The sequence below is a fragment of the Nymphalis io genome, chromosome Z, assembly GCF_905147045.1.
Source record: "Nymphalis io chromosome Z, ilAglIoxx1.1, whole genome shotgun sequence".
Classification (NCBI taxonomy): Eukaryota; Metazoa; Arthropoda; class Insecta; order Lepidoptera; family Nymphalidae; genus Nymphalis; species Nymphalis io.
Genome location: NC_065918.1, coordinates 15,452,143 through 15,478,097, shown reverse-complemented (window position 1 = coordinate 15,478,097; position 25,955 = coordinate 15,452,143). Strand labels below are relative to the sequence as shown.

The 25,955-nt window shown below is 31.2% G+C and overlaps 1 protein-coding gene across 2 annotated transcripts in view; it reads left to right on the top strand.

Moving 5' to 3' along the window:
- Nucleotides 1-25,955, top strand: part of LOC126780493 (UNC93-like protein) — an 87,807-nt gene that overhangs the window by 36,437 nt on the left and 25,415 nt on the right. Inside the window, exon 2 of one of the 2 annotated variants that reach the window (XM_050505043.1) lies at nt 11,994-12,075. The exons of the other annotated variant lie outside the window; for it this stretch is intronic. The gene's annotated coding sequence lies outside the window, so the exon portion shown is untranslated. The remainder of the gene's footprint in view (nt 1-11,993; nt 12,076-25,955) is intronic. 2 annotated transcript variants of the gene reach the window in all.

Here is a 25,955-nt window from a genome sequence, read left to right as displayed (position 1 = left end):
TTGTTCATATTTCGTACAAGTTGTGATTACAATGCAATCGATTCGATTTCTTCGACATTATAGATAATAATTATTATTAAATAAATATAACTTTACTAGGTATTTCATTTAAATGAAAATATAATGTTTTCATTCGTTTTTAATACCAAATTAATGTGATCAAATAACTTAATCTTGGATTTTGTCCGCAGAATTAAATTAAAAAAAATAAATAAATAGGTATAATTTTATTTCATGCCAGTTACAAGATTACCGAGTACCTTTTTACTCGTATAAAATTAGGTATAAATAACTTCATTTTTAGATGACGTTCCAAAAAGTTTACATATTGAAGATAAAAAAATATTAAAAATAAATTTACATAAAAAACTACTTTAATTATGAATAATGAAATATGTGAGACGGAAATAGTTATTAATAATAATAGTATTAGATGTCACGGTAAGGTTTCATACAGCGAATTAAGTTAATTATAACAATTAGGGGTTATTACATGTAATGGTCGGTAACCATAAACAATATCACGTGCTCGTCTGCACGGGTTAACGCACATTACACTTACGTAGGATTATACTTAAGCTGAGTGTAGATTAAGTGATGTATAAAGTAATTAAGCTCATAGAATATTCCATTTTTTTGGTATTACGCTTCTTAGTTTATCTCGAATTAATAGCTTGTTTTTTTGTTGCTATATTAAAATTTCAACTTTAATTGTCGCGAGTTCTAACCCGGTCAAGCACTATTGATGTGCTAAATAAACGGAAAAAATGATGTATAGACATTGGTGTATAAACGCATTATTATGTCAGAATTACGCGAGACGATCGGAATAGCAAATTAGTGATATGAAAAGTGATTAAAAAAATTTACTAACTAATATAATAATTACATTCATTAAACCTTCTCCTCAAAAAAGGGAGAGGAGGCCTTAGCCCAGCAGTGGGACATTTACAGGCTGTTACTGTTACTGTATTCATTAATTAGGATTGTAGTAATCGAAAAAAATATAGTTATAGTAATAAATTATCGATTTAAGTTATAAAGAATGAAATTTCCGACAGCTCAAAAGCAATTTTCAATTTGTTTTTTTAAATTTACGGCCAGCTATTACTTAGTATTCATTACACCTCTCGCCTAGAATACGACTTTGCTTGCGTAGTACATACTTTATGAGGAGTTGAGGAAAACTCCTCTCATCTGATAAAGAACTTCACGTCCTACGTAAGGACAAGGGCGTGTTATTTGTCTAGACAGCTTTAATAAATCAATGTGACTTCTATATAATGTGTACTTGACACATGTATTTAAATTATAATAGCCGAGACGGCCCAGTGTTAATTTGACGGCCCAGTGAGTTAATTCTATTTGATGATCGTGGGTTCAAACCCGGGCAAGCACCACTGAACTTTCATGTGCTTAATTTGTGATTATAATTCATCTCGTACTATACGGTGAAGGAAAACATCGTGAGGAATATGTATGTGTGTATGTAGAGTTAATTAAATATAATAAAATACGATTTTTAATTTCGTTTGATTCATTTAAAATCAACAATACGAATAATATATCACCGATATTCAACATTATTAAAATGTTGTTATAAAATTATCTTTCGAAATATGGACGGTGTATCAAATTCGAGACGTGCTTGGCCAACTCCGGTGGCAGGGTCGCCATGTAAGGTAGGATTATACTATCTACTAATAAGACGTATAATAAATCTGTACGATCATAGAACTTACCACTGTAGTATATTTAAGCCGAAAGAGTTCAAGAGAGTATCGCGAGAGTGAGACAGTCCAATCATAGTCATAGAGCGTTAATTAAACGCAGGACAATGGTCATTGTTTGTTATTTTAAACATATACGTGTCATTTTATTTTTCTTTTATGGCACCGCATCTATTCGCGATCACACGGCTGTTAATAAGCGGTGAGTTCTTTCCTTAATTAATCCATATCAAAGCGCTTGAAGCGACGGTGACGCGTTGTTTTTCTCGGGATGCTTAATGGATTTGACCATTTGCTATCGTCACCGCTTAATTATATAAGCTTAATTTGATCCTTTTAAATGTTATTGTTTTCGTATCGTTTTTTGTAATTATAGCTTAAAACCCAAAATACCTCGCAGTTGTAAATATAAGCCTATACATATATATATATGTAAAAACGACCTGTATGCACCCAATTTCAAGAGGTTTCTAGAAATCATCTAAGAGTTCTTCTATCTACGTGCATATCAGCTCGATTGTATTAAACTATTGTATTGCTATTCGATTTATATATATATATGTATATATATATATATATATATATATATATATATTTTAAAACGATACGACTATTAAATTAGGATGACAAAAATGGAATGAATTAAAGTAAATAGGTAACTTGTTAAAAAATATAAAACTATTAATATGAAACATTGATGCTAGTATATAACTAAAAATATAATTATAATAACAGTTACATTGCATGCTGCGTACGAACCGTTACCTCGGAGACCACTTAAACTTATAATTGATTGCAGGACATCGCAAATTATTTCCAGATGCACGCGTAATAAAACATTGAGCAGTCGCGACGAGACCAGCTGGATTAAAAACGGCCTTACTAATCATTAAACTATGATTGAAAGGCCCCTTAGCATGCGGTCCAGCTACATTGTTACGTCGGATACGCACAGTGTTTTCCAATATTACTCCGAACGTAAATACTTGTAAGGGATCTTCGTTTTCTACTTTGTAATTATAATTATTTGCATGACACGGAAACAAAGAACGAAAAATGCTTGACCCGCATATGTAAATAAGAATACATTGTCCTTATAAATATAAGCTAATTATTCATATCGATGTTCATCATCAGAAAATGAAAAACGTTTCAATATTATGCCTTTTTTTCATTATCGCAAATTTGCGTGCTAAGTTGATTACTTAATAGCTGGAAAGTACAATCGTCGTTTGATTTTTTAGGTCAGCGTAATTTTATAGCCGATCTCCTGTTAGATCCTTCTGGTGAAATCGTTTCCTGGGTGAGTAGAGTTCCCGCTACCAAACGTGTTGTTGAGTTAATCAAAATAATCATTACTTAACCCAAAATAACATATTGTTATTTAAATAATTAATTTAAATTTATTTTAGTATTAGCATTTCTGAAACTATCGTCAAAGTCATTTTTACTAATCCGACAAAATACCAAACGCTTATTGGTCGTCTATTGCGTCATCGGCTGTTATCGACCAATTACAATTCAGTTTAAAGTAAAATTAGTATATTTCACTTTAATGAGCGTTTCAAGTGGACACCAGTCGTCTCTTACGAAAACCTCTAGTTGATAGATTGGCTCTATCCCGGGACGTTAAAGAAATGCTACAACAGTACAATATTATGTTAAATTTGATTTATTATTATTCATTGTTATATTTACACCAGCCAGCAGCCAGGGGCCCAAGAAGGTACCACTTATTATAATCGATACGATACATTGTTTAGTTAGTTGTAAGAATGGATTATTATAAATTGACAAACCAATAAATCAAGGTTTATCATCAGCATGTAAGAACACGGGCAGAGTTGAACGATATAACGATACGTATAAAAATACGATTCAAAGGTTATGCTATGTTCATATTGTGACAAAGATTTTATAAAAGTGTCCTGTCCTAGATAAGGTCGAAAAATCAGTTTGGTGCTCTTTCTCTGTCACACCATGTTTTGTCTCACCCGCAAAGAAAGTAATCCCAAACATACCATAAATAACATACATATAAGTTGAAATTGCAAATGAATTCCGCTTAGGTTGTTTTTATATTCGCACCTCACGTCGAGATGTCCCGAGATGTGATTAATTATGATTAATTACAGGATACTTCAGGCAATAAATATAATTTCTTAACACTTTAAAGTAATTTTATATTCTATGGATTTATACCTTTGGGAATTATAATTATTATGAATTTTGGCTAAATTATTTAAATTACAATATTTTTACAATATAACAGCACTTTAAAAGACATATTTCAAACTTCATATTTTTTCAAGATTTTGGTAGGAGTTATTTTAAAGTTGGTATTCAAAGCATTATCTTTGTATATATATATATATATATAATAGTATATTGTATAATATATATCTTTACGTTTCACTATCATAAAATAAAGTACTTGATATTTTTATGTTTTGTACTTTAGATTAGCCGTATTGTCTTTATTGTAACTGTATTCCCATTAAAATGATCGTAATACTATTGAAATAATTAAATATATATATCTTGAAACGAATTGTTAATTGGAAGTTTAAGGAAAATCATATTAATCCTACTTCATTGATTGCTGTTTAAATAGTACTACTAAATAAAAACAAATGCTTATAATACGGGTGTATTTTATATAGATATATAACAAGTGATTGTTATATTTATGTTTGTATGAAACTTTTTGGTTCATCTTTTAAGTATAATTTATCTTATCGAAGAGTTTTTTATGGTTTGGTTCGGTTCAAATTCATTGACACAGGATTCACGTCTGTCGAATTCGATGTGAATATATATAAGAATTTGAATTCACAAATAACTCGGCAAAACAAAACAAAGAAAACAGTGTTAGTAAAATCGATAAGACGGAAAAGTTTGTGGAGACAAATGATTATTTAAAAAATATATAGGAATACAAGCTTACATAGTGTCAATGTTGTTGAGACGAATTCGTGGCGTTATATAACTTGTACACCATCTTGATAGAAGGGTTATTTAACGCATTTTTTTTTGTGTTACTGAGGTTAGCGCGTTCAAATATAAAAACTTTCTAGCTTGGTAATTTAATATCTAGAATATTAATTACATTGAAAAATTGACAAATTAATGTCACATTGTATATAATCTTTAATAAAAAAATATATATTCTATGGAAATCAAATGTAATCGTATATTTAATGCGAATACACTAATTATATTATAATCAACTTCACCTCGACACGTTTCGTGTATCGCGCAAGAAGTAATTATGATCGTCAATAAGCAGTATGTACTTCTCTGAGATTATGCACACAAAACTAGAAATACAGAAGAGAGCTTTTATTATATTTATAAAAATTAAAAGAATTAATATAACGAGATTAAATAATTCTTTGTTCGTTTTTTTATAATGTAGGTTGGCGGACGAACATATGGGCCACCTGGTGATAAGTGGTCACCAACGCCCATAGACATTGGCATTATAAGAAATGTTAACAATCTTACTTCGCCAATGCGCCAACCTTGGGAACTAAGATTTTATGTCCCTTGTGCCTGTAATTACACTGGCTCATTCACGCTTCAAACCGGAACACAGTAATAACAAGTACTGCTGTTTTGCGGTAGAATATCTGATGAGTGGGTAGTACCTACCCAGACGGGCTTGAACAAAGCCCTACCACCAGTCTTTAAATTTTACTTCCATTTAAATTTTAATTCATACAAATAAGTGATTTTCGCATTTATAATTATGGATAAAACATTTATAATCGTGACGTCTACTTGATTGTTCCAACTCGAACAAAATCCCGCATTCGAATCTCCCTATATAATTTCAACTCATCATTTTATTTTGATTTTTTTATATTTCGAATACAATTTTGTATAATTTATATATTTAGAGAGAGCCTTATATCGAACTGACAGTTATTACATAGAATATTACACAGTATTTGACATTATAAATTCAAAGAATATAAGTTTTTACAAACGCTACTATCTCATTGTTGTCATTACATCATTAAAATACAATTTACCTTCGAATAGCGTTATAAAACTTATACAAATGTACTCTTGACTATTATCAATATAATAAAAGATTGTTTATTTTGTCATTTATATATCTTAGCCATTCTACAATACCAATAAAGAGTCTCTTGTATGGATAATACAATTTACTTTATGTCAGCTTTTGTTTAGAATTGGTGTTATATTTATTTTATCCTTATGTAATGATATCGTTTTTTTTTAATTTCAAAAATCGAGGATGGACTAGCATCGTGAGGAAACGCGAATGTCAGATGATATTCTGCAACATATATACAATTGTACACATATACATAGCCATTTGACTTTACATAAAATAATTTACTAGGAATAAGATTACAAGTTGTTATACTATGTTTATATTTTAATACATATAATATAATATTTTAATACAAACTCAATTTTAAATGACAAATTAAAAATTTCAAAATGGCTAGACATTTCCAAATTTTTGTTTATTGACAACACTGGACCTAATAAATAGCTTTCAAAAATACAAAAGAAATTCGGTTCACTCATATAGCAGAAAATGGTATTTACTGTTCTGTCTTTATTATTCATATTTATATATAAATAATCAAATACAAATAATGACTTAGCATTTAAAACAATGATTAATACTTGAAGCAATCACAGTTAATAAATACATAATAATGTTTAATTTTTTTTAATATAATAAAATTACAACACGGCCTTGTAATTCAGTACATGAAATGTTTTCTAAAAAGTTTACTTGTGTCGGTCAGACAAATGCACGTCTGAGCACAATAATTTATTAGACTGTCAAGTTATTTCCTCACGAGATGTCTACAGAACAGAATAAGAAAATTACAGGATGGATTCATATGAAACTTTGTCATGTTTATCGTTCATCGAGAGTTCAAAGAGATAACATTTCTGTTGCAAATGAATTGGTTTTAACAGTCATTAATGCCTATACAGCAAGCACAATCAAATAATCATTATATAATCAGTACAATATATTAGTGAAACCCGATAGACTCTCTGCATAACAATATGTTCACGTGGTTGGCAGATACTTGCCTTTCACGCCGAAGGTTGTGGGTTCCCGCCCAGGACAGACATTTGTGTGCATGAACATGTCTGTTTGTCCTGATTCTAGGTGTAATTATCTATATAAGTATGTATTTACAAAAGAAAAGTACTATATGTAGCATATCAGTTGTCTGGTTTTCATAGTACAAGCTCTGCTTAATTTGGGATCAGATGGCCGCGTGTGAATAACGTCTTAGTGTATTATTATACACGTACCAATTGTCATGGATGACGTGCTATTGAACGGTACGTAAGTTCTTGCGCTGCAGCGATATCTAGCGATATTGCAACATAGTAAATAAACCGGTTTTATGTAAAAAATGCATACTTATATACTTTCATAGTAATAGATAAACATCGATTTGTATTAGGGTATATAATCAAATTAAACGTCAATCTTGGAACAATTGTCACAAAGGCATACATAACACAAAGCAATTAAAATACGAAGAATTCATCATTTCAGCAGAAAACGATGATGTTTTTTTATCGTAATGAAGTAAATATAAAAATTCTAGAAACTTGTTTATCAATGGTCGCTTAAACACGTTCAGGCCTAGCGGAAGCTGTGGCAAGTTATCGTAAACATACATACATCACGTATTTTCTGTTGGTGCTGAGAAGCGGAACTAACTACTGTCATAAATCGTCTGGCTAAGTTTTATCAGCGATGCACAGAGCGTCATGTTTCTATTATGATGCTTGCCTTTTCCGCGCTCGCAACCTGCATTTCATTTACTATGGCATGTATATATGACTGCTCATGTTGCACTTACTGAAATGTTCTTTGGACGTGAGATAATTAAATTATATATCCAACTAACATTCTAATTATAAAATTCATTATTTGTGTACACAAACGCTGTATGTGTTATGTTTTATTTACTTTTGAATTCGTATTAATATTATCACTATGTATCAAAAATAATATTTAATACGTATATATTTTGGCATTTGATAGAGGATAATAAAATTATTTTGGAGTTTAAACGAAAAGTATATATAATTTACCATTTAAAAATTTAAAAAATATATATTAAATCACTATTAAACAAAAAATTGCTTTGCTTGGATTTGCTTGGATTTATGTTCGGGTTCCAACGCAGGACTGATCAAACATTGTGTATAGTATTATTATTATTCAACAACGATACTGCTTTTGCAAAATGAATAGAATAGAATAAAAAAAAAAATTTATTCATAAAATGTTACATAATTTAGCTTAAAATTAAAGTATATAAAAATGAGTGTGCAAAGGCATCATAAAACATGATACATTTTCAAAAGAGCAATTACGCGATTTTCTTTCCGGTTTTTTTTCGAAAGAGGCCGCTTTCCGAAACGTTGGTAATATTACATTGAATGAATAGACTGACATTCTAAAACATGCAATCGAGAAATGTTCAGATTAATAATAAACTTGTTACATACGAGTATAAAGCTTCCAACGCAACGACCAAAGGTTACAATAAGTACAATTAATTTAAATAAATCAACAATAAATCAATCAATTTTTGGCCTGAAACATATACCGCCGTATGCCGTGACGGAAAACGGTATGTTCCTTCTATATATAGGTATATTTATTTTCTGGTTAATAATCTGTTATTTTAATTACAATTTTGATATTTCACATTAATATTTTCGAAGTACTAATGACTCAAGTTTAAATCAGCTTAGTATATTATTTTGCGTACATTTTTGTATTAACAAATTTTCAATGTAAAGTATTAGTTTTTCGCTATGAAGTTCGACAGTGAAGTTTCGTACGATATCAAAAAAATTACCTAACCTGCATACTATAACTATAATGTAAATTTATCATCAGTGGTCCATGACGATATACATATGTCATCCTTGGTTATCAATATGTTCGACGGCTTAACGAATGACTATGTTATATCTAACGAATCCTCTGAATGTATGATGTAATGCAAAAAATTAACATTTAAATCCGGTTTAAGTTCTCATTGCTTTATAAAATTCGGTTTCGACCTTGACAAACGTCGCAGAGGCAAGAACCGACCTCATCGCAGCCGATCCTATGATTTTATATACATATCAGCTTTATTAGCCAGTAATAATTATTTTGCTCAGGCGATTTTTTGTTCGTGAAACTATGGCGGTTTTTTTTGGTTTTGATTATATTAGGCCGGTGTATAAATCTTAAAACTATATCCAGCTTATAACATTCAGATTTCTTGCAAGCATATAACATGGCGAGGAAATTGAATTATGCATGAAATACTTGAAAATGTTGTTGGAAGATTGTATAGCCTAATCAATAAGATTTTATGTTATATTAATTGTTTAATTTAATGTGTCATGCAAAGATCATTTGTGTTGAACCACTTCACTGCTTTTCCCTCTAGTATTTACTTCCCTAAACTATTATATTGCAATGCCAATACCACACTCATAAATGAGTGTTTACTTTCTCGCTCATCAAAACACGACGTAGAACTGGTAAAAGGGAAGCCGTAAAGTGAAACTTATTCATACTTTAAACAACACAAAGTTACAAATTATTTTGACAAGATAAATGTAATAATAATACTAATATATAAAGGGCGTCAACATATTATTTCACTACATAATTACTGTCAGTCGACTTGGAAATTTCACGATCGATTCAGGCATCGAGTGTTTTGTTTACTGCTAACTTTCATAGAAGTGGATTTATGATTTTTTGTTATCCCGCGAATTATAAAATTAATTAATATTTATAAAAAAATATATTTTAAATTTAGGAAATATAACCTTAAAAATACAAAATGAAAGTATTTTTATACTATTACACATACCAAATGTGTAAATTATTCGTTTAAAATTACATAATAATGATTGATATTACAACTTAATGCAATATTGACTAATATATTTTTTAATTTAAAACAGACTTGAATTACGTTTTAAAACAGAAAAGCTATTGATAAGGTTTTATATGTTGACTAACATCGCGATAAATGCAATAAAATTCTAACAAAAACTTCGTTTTATGTTTTATTTGTAATAAGTATGCACCGGCACTTGGGGCATTTTACTTTTACGATCACTTATTTTTCATTAAATAACTAGTATATTTGATAGAGTTTGTTAAAAACCATTAAAACTATTAAATTGTTATTCTACGTGTAATATGCCATTATTTTATATTAAAATTATCGGAAATTGGATATGAGCCAGATTCAACGGTCACATATGCAGCGGTCATACAATAAACTTGTATCTTGAATTTCAATAGCTATCTTTGTTTGCTATACTCGCTGTGTAATTATATATTAATATTTAAAAATATATTGTTTATGTATAATTATTATATAATTTTATTTATAATAATTTACATTAAAACTATTTACAATAAATTTATACAAATCAAAATTAATAATAGCTTTTATACATGACCGCTGGGAATGTTGGCAAGAATACTAGCTGGCATTCTCAGCAATACCGTTGTATCGCAATTTCGACTCTGGGCGAAAAATGAAAGACAATATTAATTGTATATATTAAGTAAAATATATTATGTATAAATGTTTAAGAAAGTTACCAAAACGTTATAAAATTTAGTATTTTAAAATAATTTACTTTGATCATAAAATTTTGAGTATGAACGAGACTTGTAAAACTAGGTACTTAAGAAACCTACAACGAACGATTAATATATTATTTGAAACAAACTGTAAAAAAGAAGATTAAATATATCTTTTAGTATATTTTGCGCTTTTATCAATAAAACATAATAGGTTTTTTTTCATGGGACATAACATCTTAGTTCCGAAGGTTGGCCGCTCATTGGCATTGTATGCGATGGTTAACATTTCTTACAATGCCAACGTCTACAGGCGTTGGTGACCACTTACCATCGGTGGCCCATAGGCTTCCTTACCTATTTTATATAAAAAAAGTTTTAAGTTACACTGTAATCTACTGCATAAATATTATCAATATTTCTGCATTAAATATGAAGTTATATGGCGACGATTACCAACTTATGTTTGGGGTTGAGCCTTACATGTAAACATCGCTTAGCGGCTGTTTTGATAGACACTGATGTTGCTCTTTCTCGCATTATTTGTCTTTGGAAAGAAGAAGACACGGAACTGTTTAATAATCAATCACAAGATGTTATTCCGTTAACTTCTATAATACGTTCGTTTAATCGCATAGGCCAACGTTTTGATCAATTCTTAATACAATGAATATTCAATATTAAATGGTATTTACACGCACTGACTTGTTCAACAAACAAAGCGAGTCCTTGGCAAAGACACTGGATTAGATTGTTGAAATAAAGCGGTACGAGGCGACTGTGTCCACTATTACCACAAAATGTACATTTTAATATATTATTACACCTACGTTGAATAATTTATTTTTTTGTGAATTATTTAACATTTAACTATATATTAAAATAATAAAACTATTTTTTTCCGGTTTGTACTGTATGTAAATCCATTTATGTGATATACATTCAAGTTATATTTGTTTGGATTATGCTAATCATGAAGGGCCGAAAGGGGCACTGAACTAATCGTTTAATTTTAATTTATTTACGAAATATTGCAATATATTACAGTATAATACAGGCATAATATTTAGAATGAAAATTCAACTATTGTCTCTAACGTTTGTCGAGCTAGAAACTCTTACAAAGTAATTACTTTTTTTTATCAAATACGTAATATTTCGATAGCATATTCAATTTTCAAATATCACATTATTTTATTGAACGCGTCCTCAATGTGTGATGACGCCTTTATACATTTATATAAAAGCGGGCTGGGCTCGGTAAAGGCTAATTAATTCAAAGTTATTTCGTCGTCCGTGCTATAAGAGCAATTTAATATGCAAAATAAAACGGGACGTAAGAATGAGGAAAAAATATAATAAACAACGTCAGCAAGTATTATTAAAAGCCATATTTCAATGTGATAAATATTAAAATTTATCTAATATCGACTGGTAAAAAATGTTTTAAAGTTTTACTCATTATTTAAAATATTTGTAAAGATTGTATTCAAATTTTGTAATCAATGTTTCATGTTATATTGTTAAGCGTTGCGATTGTCACATTTGCGAGCGATTGTGTAAGTTGTGCGTTGCGTTCGATTGCTTTGCGCTGCGTTGCGTAGCACTTATAGTTTGGTCTCGTTGTAGCGCGAGGGCTGGCCTGCCACTCGCCCGGACCTGCCGCGACCCCGCGGCGAATCTACGTAGCGACGATAACTACAAACACGTAGTACGTATTGACTGTTTTTAATAACATTCAACGGTATAATACATACTTTACCATGATTTTATTGTGTATAAATAAAATGTTAAATTATAAAGGATTTTTTTCCTTAAAAAAAATCTGGCATTAATTTGTTTTTTTGAAGCATTTTTATAGGTCAAATAAAATAAATAAATGAGTGCAAGCAAGACGTATGTGCTGGCAATGTATTAAATTTTGAATATTAATTATAGTATGTTAACTTCTAGGAAAGAAAAATACAAAACATTTTTCAGTTGAATATTAACAGTAAATATATTCTAAGAGCTAAATTTTTAAACTTCACTTAAACCCTTTTTTTATTTCGCTGGATAAACGCATTTACGCGTTTCCCTTATATGAAATGGGGACTCGCCGGCGCCTGGAACTGAAGTGCATCGGAATACACACCCCACTAAAACCAGTGGTACCCTCACCGTCTTTTCGCTCGCTCGCTTTCGGATCGCTTGTGCAAACTACCGTGACGCCTAACTAACTAATACTAACACTTATCATTTATTAGTGAAATTTAAACTGGACGAAAATCATATAAATCGCAGTCTGCAGCCAAATAAACGCAATGCAAGGCCGAGCACTCAGTCACTGGGGACAGCGACCTTGAGTTTGTTTCAAGGTCGCTGTATACGCTTCAATTTTTATATATATCGAAAATTTATATAATAGGTTATAAATCCAAATTCAAAGCGTTTCATCTTTCCAACCGTAATTATTTGACGACATGGAAACAGTTGGTCATGTGTATGCAGTGCCGGCCCTGGCCCTTGATCAGCGTAGAGCGAGATTGTCTTTCAGCGCCCTTTAATCGACGCTTTCACTTTATATGAATTGAATTTCAGTTAAAGTTTATATTAATAATAATTACTACATTTATAAAAATCAAACAACGCCTGCCAAGCCAATTTCCAGGGGTATTTTAACACACACAATTTGACATTTTCGCTACCTGGCGCCTAGAGCGATCGCTCTTCTCGCTCAACCCCAGGGCCGGTACTCTGTATTTAATTATAAAAATTATGCCAAAATGTATGGTTGATGAAAATATATTAGTGAATAATAGATAAATAGATAAAACTTTTAGGTAGATGGTTACAGCTTATATTGCGATACAGTATTCTGTAGCACCAAAAAACAAATAAAAAACATTGAGATAAAAAATAAATTTAATTATTATTGACGAGATTAGCGATCATTAAAATTGCGACTGGACCACCATCGTATTTTGCATACAACGAATTACACAACAGACATAACGCAGACCACTCACTAAATGCATGGCTATAACATTAGAATGTTGCGGGTTCGCAGTATTTTATCAAGTTCTATATAAAAGAGCCATTATGGCCCAGTGGTTAGAAGACAAAAATCTTAACCAGTGATTTCGAGTTCAAATCCGGAAAAGAATTAGGTACTATTAACCTGATGAATCGAGATGGAGTAAGCTCCAAACCTACTCCTCAAATCCGCATTAGCACAATATATTCTATGATATATTTTTTCATCTCACAGGCGACCAGGACGGGATTTAAATCGCGATCGTCGATTAAGATCTAAGATCCACTTGATTCACCCATTGGGTCGCCTTGGCTCTTACAAATGGCAATACTCCCATGTTATTATTGCTTATAACGGAACGCGACAGAAGGTCAAGATGAATGAACTGTAATATTATAGTCTGATAGATGGATGGATACATTCATCGCTTAATAAACATTGACACATACGCGCTCAATGTTACGTTTAATGGATTTCATGATCGTATGACGGCATTTTATTACGTATATCTTTATTTTATAAAGTATCACTCCGTACCAAGTTACGACGAACACAATAATAACCAAACGAGTTTCAAGAAGCATTAATAAAAAATATATAAGTGTCTGATGAGGAGACATAAAACTAAAGACTAAATTTTTATTATACTCTTAATCCGGGATCTCTATTATATTCTATACTGAGTCAAAGAATATCAAACCCAAACTAAACAACACATTATAGTGCATTTAATGTCCAGGTCGCTGCGTTAACCGGACCCGTATTGCCAGCGAGCAGTTAGAGCTAAAGTAAGTAAGCTAACGGTCTCCGTTTAATGTTTTATTTATCTATCAATATCTTGGATTATTTATTACGCGCGAAAGGATTGCAGTACAATTTCATAATTTGTTTTTATCGCAGATAGTATTATTGGGGAAGTTTATAGGAAAAATAAAATCACACTAGCATTTACCAAAGCAAAAACGCCTTATAACTATATTTGTCAAACGCCAACTTGATCCTGTAATGTATCCTTGGCTGATTCCTTTTATTGGTATAGTTGTATTATTATTACAGTTTAAATAGTGAGTGACCAGTGTGATACAAATTTGCTCGTCGAAGGTTTTAAATGTATTTTTTTTTTCATAATGAGCATACAAATGATTAAATATTGACAAAAATGTAGATATTGATTGGGTTAAAATTACGCATTGTTGAATTTCACATCTTATGGACAGCAGTCCTAAAGTTAGTGTATTAGCAATTTGAAGCCATATAAGAGAGTCGCGTTCACACTTACCTTGCATCGTGATTGGCATATTATACGACCGAATGTTAATCGTTAAACAACATGCATCGCTGAATGTTAAATCTTAAGTTAAACCTAATTTATTGTTATCATTAACACTTTACAATTGTTAACAGTGAACCGTTAATTTGAATATTAAAATATTTATAATTTTTACCGTTTCTCACATATTTAAATGAGAACTCGTACAGATATGCTATTGTTTCATCTTTAACTCTAATAAGTGATATGTTAATGAATTAAATTAAAATGTCTAAAAACAAAATTATTAACAATAGACATCCGTTATAAATTTTCTTATTTAAAAATCACGATTCGATTTTTAAATAAGGAATTATCAATTAATGAAAGTACATTGATAAAGTTAGTGGTTTAAAATTATCATTTGAAAACAGTTGACACGAGCAGTTATCACTCGATCGCTGATAACGATCTGGTTACCAAGTGCCTGTTAAATATTGGCCCGATAAATTAACATTACGATTATCATTACCATTTAATGTAAAACAGAACGGTAAACAGAATAGTGTTAATGTTTTGTCAAATATTATATTGACAAACAAAAATCAAGAAGTTTTTCAGATGATATCGTGCAATAGTGTTTTTTTTTTGTGAAGTTTCTGTAAAATGTCTATAAAATAAATTATTTCTATTTAATAATTGTTTTTCATTTCCGATTCGCGTTCGACAATCGTGAGCAATTATCTCAAAGGTTATTTCCAAAAAAAAGTAACAGCTTTAAGTATCTAACTGCTGGGCCTCCTCTTTTCTCGAAGATAAGTTTATTTCACCACGCTGCTGCAATGCGGGAAATATTCACCGCCGCGTAAGAGTAAGCAGCAAATTAGCTTAGCTTAGTTTTCGTTTTGAGCAAGGGTTTGATCCTTCGCTTAATATTGTTCTAGAGTTGTTCTAACCATTGGGCCACTGGTTGATTTTTTCGGGTGATACATTTCGCTATGTCAACTATATTTTGTTCATAAATATAAACAAATCTCTGTCAAATAAAGACACGATAGGTACACACTTCGATATGTATAAGGCATTTATAACGTTCAAATAAAGAACACAACACACGTATTACATGGATCATACACGTCTGACTCATTAAAATATTTGTCAATTACAAATATGTGTTTTATTAACAGAACCAGAATTTGTTTAAATAATAAATAAAATTAATAAGACATTGTGATAGTATAATCGTAGTATAAATGAAGAAAAATTAAAAACGTGACAAATTTAAAACTCATTTTTTAATTAATGGTTTTATTCAAACGTTACATATAAACGTTGAATTGAAAATCCTTCAAAAAATATTAAATAAATCCACTATCTTCTTTGTTTTTATTTGATTTGTAGAAAAAAGTCGAGCTATAGTTAACCGAAACAGTAACCCATTTCACTTTATGATTTTAGGAAACAAAACAATTCAAGCTAAAAAATGCATAATATATATATATATATATATATATATATATATATATATATATTTTATAAATAGCATATCCCCATTCGTAAATATCTATTTATTGTTTGTTACAAGGCGTTTGACATTCATTTTGTAATATTTGCGTGATCCGACGAAACGAGCTGCGGAAATTACCACAATTAAAAAAAAAACAATGGAAGAGTCATCGGGTCGTTCAATTGCTTGCTAAGATGTCCATCATTCGTAATAAAGATGATACAAGGGTGATAAATAATAGCTTGTTAATATTCCTTTACTGTTAGCTCGATTAATTGGAGCTTATTCCACCAACTTGTGTGAATTTTATCCACAAATTTTCATTGTGACATTTTAATTAGCATGATTTTATTATAAACACAAGTCAGGAAGGATTTAAAAACGCAGCGGTCCTTGACCGGATTCTATAATTTTGAAAATAGATGTATAATTAAAACCAGTTGATTTATTCGTATTGCTTAAATATACAAATGTATTTTTAATTTTGGTTTCATACAATGCAATGGAATCTTGCAAAAGAGAAAAGCTCGAAATTATTGTACTAAGTGTGCACCGTTAAACTGAATTAATGCAAATATACTATAATAGCAATTAAGTATTAAGCAGTATTTATAAAATTTAACGACACCTCGATCGCAAAAACTTTATGAAACCATGAACTAAAAAACGCTCATTTCTCTTATCCGAACTAATTATAATATGCGTTATCATCGTTATTACCAATTACACGAACGATTAAATTTATTCAATACATTACGTACTTATATGACATAAAAGTGTATTTCGAAACGATACGGTCTGGAAAATTCGATTGACTGTTTATATAACAGTGGCGTAAACTATGGTCACCCTACATAGGTTAAGCGAGAGGTCCACTACACGGGAAGATCATTTTAAATGTTTTAAGATTAGATATCCTCGTTTGATTAAGTAACGCGTAAATTAATCTAATTATGACGTAGCACTAAGTCTTGCCATAGAGTTTAACGGTTAAAATTAGAGATAAGTAAGTTTAACGCCATAAGATAAGTGCTATTATTATTTTTTTTAGAATAAATACACTTACAGTTTGAACTCTTAATAATATAAAGTTATACGAATTACGTATTGCTTAAAAAGTGGCGGATTTGCCAACGATTCAAAGATAATAAAGAATTTTGGACCACAATTCCATTCCATTCCAATAGGCGTTTAAAAAAGTCATTTGTCACCGTACGTCCTCTAAACTATCCATATTCAATATAATATATTATGTAAAATGAAGAAAAAAAAAACACAGTTTTTCTCAACTTAATAAGATTTTGTTATTAATGTGCTTGTTAATTGGTAAATAAATGAAAGTAATATTAATCCATTTTTTACGTTTAATAACATCATTTTCATATAAATATTTTTAATTTACGAAGCATTAAATCAATAGAATGAATATAAGACTTGATTAAAACTTAGTGACTGGAGTTACATGACATGACATTTTTAGTCAATAAATTTAAATATATTAAAATAAAGATAACACGATCAAATAAAAATGAGTGAAAACGAGACAACGAGTGACACGTCACACATAATTTGGTCATGTAAATTAGTTCAAACCGAGCGAAAAGTGAAAATGCAACAATTATTGAACACATCAACGCGTATGCAATAATAATACAGACGAGAGAACAATGACGTGTCACGTGCACGTATACGACAAGACAATCGTAAAGAATTTATATGAATTTCGATTTTTTTAATATTATAAAGCCATAAACTATCGCCCTTACTTATAAATGTTAAGCGGATGTTTAGTTAAACACTGTTTTCTCTTATTCTATCATCATTTATTTGACATTCGAAAGAAGAAGACAGCATTGTTTAACTAATAATTCTCTAAACAAAGTTAGCAGTTATTGTATAGCTTATAATTATCAATCCATTTCAACTGTAATTTATAAAACGTCAACAAAATGTTGACGCCAAAAATTCAAGATGGCGGACGTTACTGCTACACGATCTCAAATTAAATCGTTTAATCAAATTGTTACCTCTTCCTTGACTGTAACAAGATGTTTTGTGATCGTTCGTGAATAATTACGGTTTAACGAATGGCTAAGATTATTCTTACTCGCTTATGTATATTCATTAGTGATCTCAACGTCATAGATGTACGTCACGCATGTCGCGTCAGTAACCTAATTGGAAACAGATGAATAAACTTTAAATGATGAATTCTTTAGCGCGTGCGCCATTTCTACGATAAGATTATGAAAATTATATACACCGTAAAATAACATTGTTAAATATCAAATGAAAATGATAGATCAATTTTTAATAACATCAAAATTGTATTATTTAACAATTAAAACATTAATAAGAAAGTAACGAGTTTTCAATTTTATTTCTAAAACGCGCTTAATGTTTTTTATTAGAAAACTTGGCGCTCATTTAACGCCAGGCTCGCGTCTTAACACATATTATTGACGTACGAACTACGAAATTACACTTAAACAAAATTAATTATTTCATGTTTATTTACTTTTGATTTATCTGCCATATTAATATAGTAACATCTCCGTTCCAGCCAATACATAAAACTTAATAATAATACTAATATCCTGGAACATTATTCACACACGGCCATCTGACCCCAAACCAAGCAGAGCTTGTACTATGAAAACCAGACAACTGATACACTACATATACTACTTTTCTTTTATAAATAAATACTTATATAGACAATTACGCAGACACAGGACAAACAGACATGTTAATGCACACAAATGTCTGTCCTGGGTGGGTATCGAATCCACAACCTTCGGCGTGAAAGTCAAGTATCTACCAACCATGCCAACCGGCCCGTCAATTATCACTTATTCGGTGTTTCTGTAAATGAATTCAATGGTTAAATTCCTGTGCCTCGGAAAGCACGGGACCTGTCTAGTCGCCTAGTGTTGCGATCTGTTCCCGGACGTGTATGACGGCAGTTATTGCATTTATTTTTGTTCTTAATGACGTATAAGAGTGTTTTGACGATAATAGACACATATACTATCCATGTATAGATATATGACGCACCGACTTTAACAAAATTACAACTAGTACCGTGTTCGCATACTAATGTATTTAATTGAATGAACGGATAAATTCTTACTTATGAGACGTAAACTATAATATATTTAGTGAAGATAATAATTATTTATCATAGTAATGTAATCATGTTGTTATGTAAAAAAACTTAAACGCTTCCATATATATGAATGGTTATGGTTGAATTATTGGTATTAACAACACGTATTTCGTAGGCCATATTGTACATTAGATGATAGAATAAAAATCAAAATATATGTCAGTGAATGCTTTAATAACGAGGACACCTCAAATTTCTATTAAAAAAATTACCAATCATCAAAATTTTCTATTGAGGAGGAAATTACAGGATAAACTCATCGTGAGACGCCGGTTCAAGGCCTCGAGACTTATCTCTCGGTCTTCATTACAGTTGACGTTGTTTTGCTGATGGTTATTGTTCCTGGCTAACGTAACTACGGGTATTAAGGTTCCCCTTACTCAGTCTTGTCTTCACAGGTAGCGTCTTCTACCAAGTCATTTATTTTTGACCTAAAACTTTCTTAGGCCTAGTTACTGTGGGATAGAAACAGCCAGTGAATATCCTACTGATAGGAGAAGGTTTGGGGCTTGTTCCACCACGCTGCTCCATTGTTGGTTGGTGGAACTGTGAGATAGACCGTACCTAAATTAACATAAGCTCTGCTTACTTGGTCACCTCTAGTCTAAGCCGTACTAACTTTTATTTGATATTCTTATACAATTTTTCTTCATATATACCCATTTTCGGTTTGAACTAAGTTCCAAGGATACATAAGATGCTTCTTCGCTGCGGGTGGTGGATATGGCAGAATTTCATTCCACACGTGCATGTTACCCCACATTCTATTCGTACTTTTCCATTACGTCACACTAACGGTCTATTTGTGCAAAAAAAAATGTGTACATAAAAAACGAACTTGTTTCTATTTGATAATAATGGCTCGATTTTTTTTGTTATTTGACATAGTATATCAAATGTATGTTTCCTGATTATGATGTATGTTAAAATTAAATAAATGACCTAGACCACGTTTACGTGCAGACTAAAGTGTGCGCTCTCTCTTTATCAATATTTAAATGGTTAAGTATAAAACTAAACGTGATATTACTATTCGCGTCACGTATACGCTTAAAAAGGAAAATTCAAAGCCAACCTCGTCGATCACGACACGATAAAAATTCAAGACGACATTTTCACGTATCGGTAATTAATATTTTATTAGTAAAAAAAATGTATATTATAATTAACTGGAGGTATTCATTAAGGTCGCTTAGAAGGAAAAAAATGCGTTTAGATTATTATAATATCATATAACCTAACATATAACGAAACGTTAGATACATTTTAAAAAAAAGTTAGTTAAAATGTTGTTAAAAGGTCCATAAATGTAATGTTTAGGAAACAATAAACTTATAGTTAACTTTATGACTTTCGTTCGCCGGTTCTTCTCAGGACGTTTTTCAAAGAGGTAGCGCTTGACGTGTCATAAATACTTGTGAAAAGATTTGAATAAAAATATACTACTTTCATATCCAAAATCCACAATGCTATACCAGCATCTAATATTTTAAGTGAGGAACATTGTTTTCAGTTGTTTGTTCACGCCCGATCAACTTGACGGATCTTTTAAAAAAAAAAAACTTGTTATTTTACGAAGCGGACGGAAATCACAGTAAAGAACTAGTATGATATAATCTATAGATTAATGCACTTTCAGTGTTATATCGTCTGCTTTTCCAAGCAAAAAGAAACGTAAGTATTTCAATATTAAACTTTATTGCCATGAGGTATATGATTCAAATTTGCTTAAAAAGTTAATATAATCAATCGCATGTCGAAAAAGACTTACATCAATAGAATGTTTTATTCTTAAAATAATAATATTAAAATTATGTAATAAAACGATCGTGTATATTATTATTTCTTTATTTATGTTACTATAGTGTTTCAATACACATGACATCTATTATAATATTTATAAGCGAAATAATGTCCTTCGGACCGATTTCGGTCACGGCGGCCAATTTCAAGAGAGATTAGCTAACTGTGCAGGACATATTATAGTGCACAACACAAGTGCACTCTCTATTACATAGCCCTCATAAACCGATGGGCTGGCAATCCTTAGACACTTCAGAGAGTTCAACAAGAGTTCAGGCACAGGACTAACGGCTTCACGTACTTTTGTGACGCACAAAACGGAATGTACAAATTTGAAACTTCCAGACTCCGGGCTGCTACTGAGAGTTTTCTGACGGAAAAATCCAATAACTTTTTACTGGCCCGACCTGGGAATTGAACCCAGGACCTCCAGGTCTGTGGCGTTACATCTAGCCACTAGACCAACGGAGAGTTATAAGCGAAATACCATAAAAATAAACGGATTTTAAAAAAAATTGTATGAATTTTATTCGTACCAAAGTGGGGACGGGGAGTTTATAATGATTATAAAACATATTTGATAATTATCTATCTCACTAAAAGATGTATTAACACGGACTTAATCCAAAATCGCAGCTTTATTTATGATGACACTATTATTACTTTAATTACATTATATTATTATTACTTTAATTACATTTCTTCTAACGCTTCGAAACGAAAACGTTCTATTAAAGGGTTTTTAGTATATTTGCTAATTCACATTTATATGGTAGATTAATAATAATAATATCCTGGGACATTATTTACACACGGCCATCTGATTGCAAATCAAGCAGAGCTTGTACTATGGAAACCAGACAACTGATATACTACTTTTCTTTTATAAATACATACTTATATAGATAATTACACCCAGACTCGGGACAAACAGACATGCTTAGCACACAAATGTCTGTCCTGGGTGGGAATCGAACCCACAACCTTCGGCGTGGAAGGCAAGTATCTACCAACCACGCCAACCAGCTTCTCGAAATTAAGCGGCATATGTTTGTAGCTAAATAATTCAACTTCAAACTACATCGTTACGTATATATTTTTGACTAGTTTGTGCCCCCTTTTGTATTAAGATAGGGGGAGGGGACAGTTTATAAAAAGTTCGGTATAAAAAACCATCAGACAGACAGCTTTTCGCATTTTTACTATAATATTACTTTAGATATTTAAGTATGTTAGAAATATAAATCTCCTTTATATGATTGAACACAAATTACTTTCATATACTGAATCAAATAGACTTTCACTGTAGTCTATACTAGCGTAACAAATACTGATAACCGACTAACAGAGAAGTGAGGTTAAGTGTTTTAACATAGACAATTTCACTATGAACATGGATGTAAAATTAACAAAAGTAAAAACTATGGACACATTTTATAATGACCATAATATCTTCGTAACAAACGATTAAAAAACATAGAATCGAGGTTGTTGACATTTAGTGTAAGCACATTTATCCCTGTTGCGCTGTAATCGGATAAAAAGAAACTCTGCGTTTGTTTATAAGTAAGAGTTTATGAACCGATTAAAATTCATAAAAAAAAATAGTTTCAATGGTCTTATTCTAAACAAGTCGAGTGCCACCGGGGCGAGTTGCTAATAAACTACAAATTAAAGTAATTTCCAACTGGGCGAGTCTAGTCGCGCTCTCTTGATGGAAACTAGATTAACTAGATCCAAGTGTAGACCGCATTAAGGTACAGAAAGTAATTCAGATAAAAATAGATGGATTCGTATTCACGGTGCATAGTATAGTTGCGTATATAAATAGGTACTTAAAAACCATATCGCGCAGTGATCAGATATTGCCTCGGGTTGCAGATTCGAATTCACCTGACATGTATTTTTTTGTAAACATTATTTATGTATGTAATACAATGTATTCAAAACTGTTCCTAACGTACTATCGACAAATATATCTGCTGAATATACATTTATAAAATAATAAAAACGCGGGCCGGTTAGCGTGGTTGGTAGATACTTGCATTTCACTCCGAAGGTTATGGGTTCGATTCCCACCCAGGACAAACATTTGTTTGCATGAAAATGTCTGTTTGTCCTGTCAATCAATCAACAGCCAATCGTTGTCCACTGCTGAACATAGGCCTCTCCCAAGGTGCGCCAAAGCTCCCTGTCCTCCGCCTTCCGCATCCAGTTGGTGCCCGCCACCTTCTTAAGGTCGTCGGTCCACCTGGCTGGAGTCGGTCCACCTGTTTGTCCTGAGTCTGGGTGTAATTATCTATATAATTGTATATACAAAAAAAAAGTAGTATATGTAGTATATCAGTTGTCTGGTTTCCATGGTACGAGCTCTGCTTAGCTTGGGATCAGATGGCCGTGCGTGAATAATGTCCCAGGATATTTATAAAAATCCGAGTCAATCTTATTATTATTTATTGTATATTAATATACTACATTTAAGAACAATAAAAACAGTCCGTATTGTAGCCACTGTATCGTGTAAAAAAAAAAAAAGCCGAGATGGCCCTGTGGTAAGAACGCGTGAATCTTAACCGATGATCGTGGGTTCAAACCCGGGCAAGCACCACTGAATTTTCATGTGCTTAATTTGTGATTATAATTCATCTCGTGCTTTACGGTGAAGGAAAACATCGTGAGGAAACCTGCATGTGTCTAATTTCACTGAAGTTCTGCCACATGTGAATTCTACCAACCCGCATTGGAGCAGCGTGGTGGAATAAGCTCCAAACCTTCTCCTCAAAAGGGAGAGGAGGCCTTAGCCCAGCAGTGGGACATTAACAGGCTGTTACGGTATCGTGTAATGAAATAGAACATAATAGGTAATATACATGATCATGAGAAATATGTTAAAATATACTGCAAAATCAAAAACTACAAAAATAGCTGAGTATGTGTATATATTAGTCGATATAGCTAGCTTTTGAGAATATTAAGTGCCATGTGTTTTACATTGCACTTTATATTATTTCCTATTTGAAGTAAATTGATATTAAATATTTAGATCACAGTTGGATATTCTGTAAGAACAACGCGATCACAACACAAGGGCATAATCGTTAAATATCAGAATTATTTGATACGCGACATTGATTATATTTCGTCGCAGAGCTTAGGCAAGCACGTCTGAATAGTTACCATCTACTCGGTTTGAAGGATGAGTGAGCCAATGTAATTACAGGCTTGCGCCTGTAATTACACTGGGCAAAACATATTAGTTCACAATTTTGGTGGCGCATTGGCGATGAAAGGAATTTATTTATTTAATCTAAGGAAGACAAACAGTTACGACATATACAAAAATTATTATCACATTAAAAAAATTTAAAAAACATTGGTATATGACCAATCAAGTCTTCACAAAGAATTAAATCAAAAATACACAAAAGAATAATAACAAATAACCAAATTAATAAATAATTTTGTAAAAAATAATAAATATACAAATTTTATACAATTTGACAATTTATTTTAAATTTGGTTAATATTTCCTACAGTACCAATGTCTATGGTCCTTACTTTGGTCCTTACTTACCATGGATGTCCCATTTGCACACCTGCCTACCAATTTCATAAAAAATTACTACAACAATTGTAACATTTGAAACACATACGCATCAAAATAGTGTGTCACTTATATATTTGCAACATTTAACGAGTGAGTTACGAAGTGATTTCTTAATAGTACTGGATCAAACTTCAAGGCACGACACTTAGCTTAAAGTAAATATATATAGTAACGAGTCTCCAAGATGCTATTGAACCTGTTGGAGTTGTTATATAACAATGTTATGCTTTGTTATTTCTTGAATTAACTTAAATGTTATAAGAAATAAATGGTACTGAAATTTAAATTACATAACATAATGTTATCGATACAAATATTAATTAAAACCATTTTTTATGATGGTTTATTATAATACTTATTTTTTTTAAATAACTGACTTAATTGTGCAATGACAAGAACACACTTAAAATATACTTACGATATATTATCAATTTAAACAATCTTAGTGTTGCTGTTTGGCGGTAGAATATCTGATGAGTGGGTGGTACCTACCCAGACAAGCTCGCACAATGCCCAACCACCAAGTAATACCACACTACATACTATAATGTTTTTATTGTATAAGCTTACTTTTCGTGTATTTTCAAAAAGAAGAAGTGTAAAAAACATAAATAATATACTTAATATTTAATGAGATATTTACGTTTTTAATGTCCGATGACCGGTTCATTAATGTCGGTTCATAGTAACTGTACAAAGGGGTTTACCCCAACACAGTACCGTGTATGAGATCTAACATTTATAAAATACTGGCTACCCGTTCCGGCTTCTCACGGGTTGATACTACATAAAACTATTTATATCGTCATATTATATAACTATTGGTGTACGCCAGTAAAGTTCAAAGTCAACATGATTTTTTCTGACATCTTCAACAATCATCGTTATATTTCAGTCAATTTACAGATTGAATGATACATCTAAATCTACCCCATAAATCATTCCATCCATTGGTGAAAACCGTATGAAAATCCATTCGGTAGTTTTTGAATTTATCGCGGTAAAACAGACGGACAGGACATTTTATTTTATAATTAATATGTAATTAATAAAAAATCTTAATAAATATTTTAACATAACTTCATTTCAACAAGTCATAAATGTCTATCTATCAACTCAAGTTCTTTTTTGCTTTGTGCTATTCATAAATTCTTTCACGGCCGGTTCATATTAATTTTAATTAGAGACCGTTAAATATATGTTGTTACGTATAAAGTTATTTTTTTATCATATGATCTCA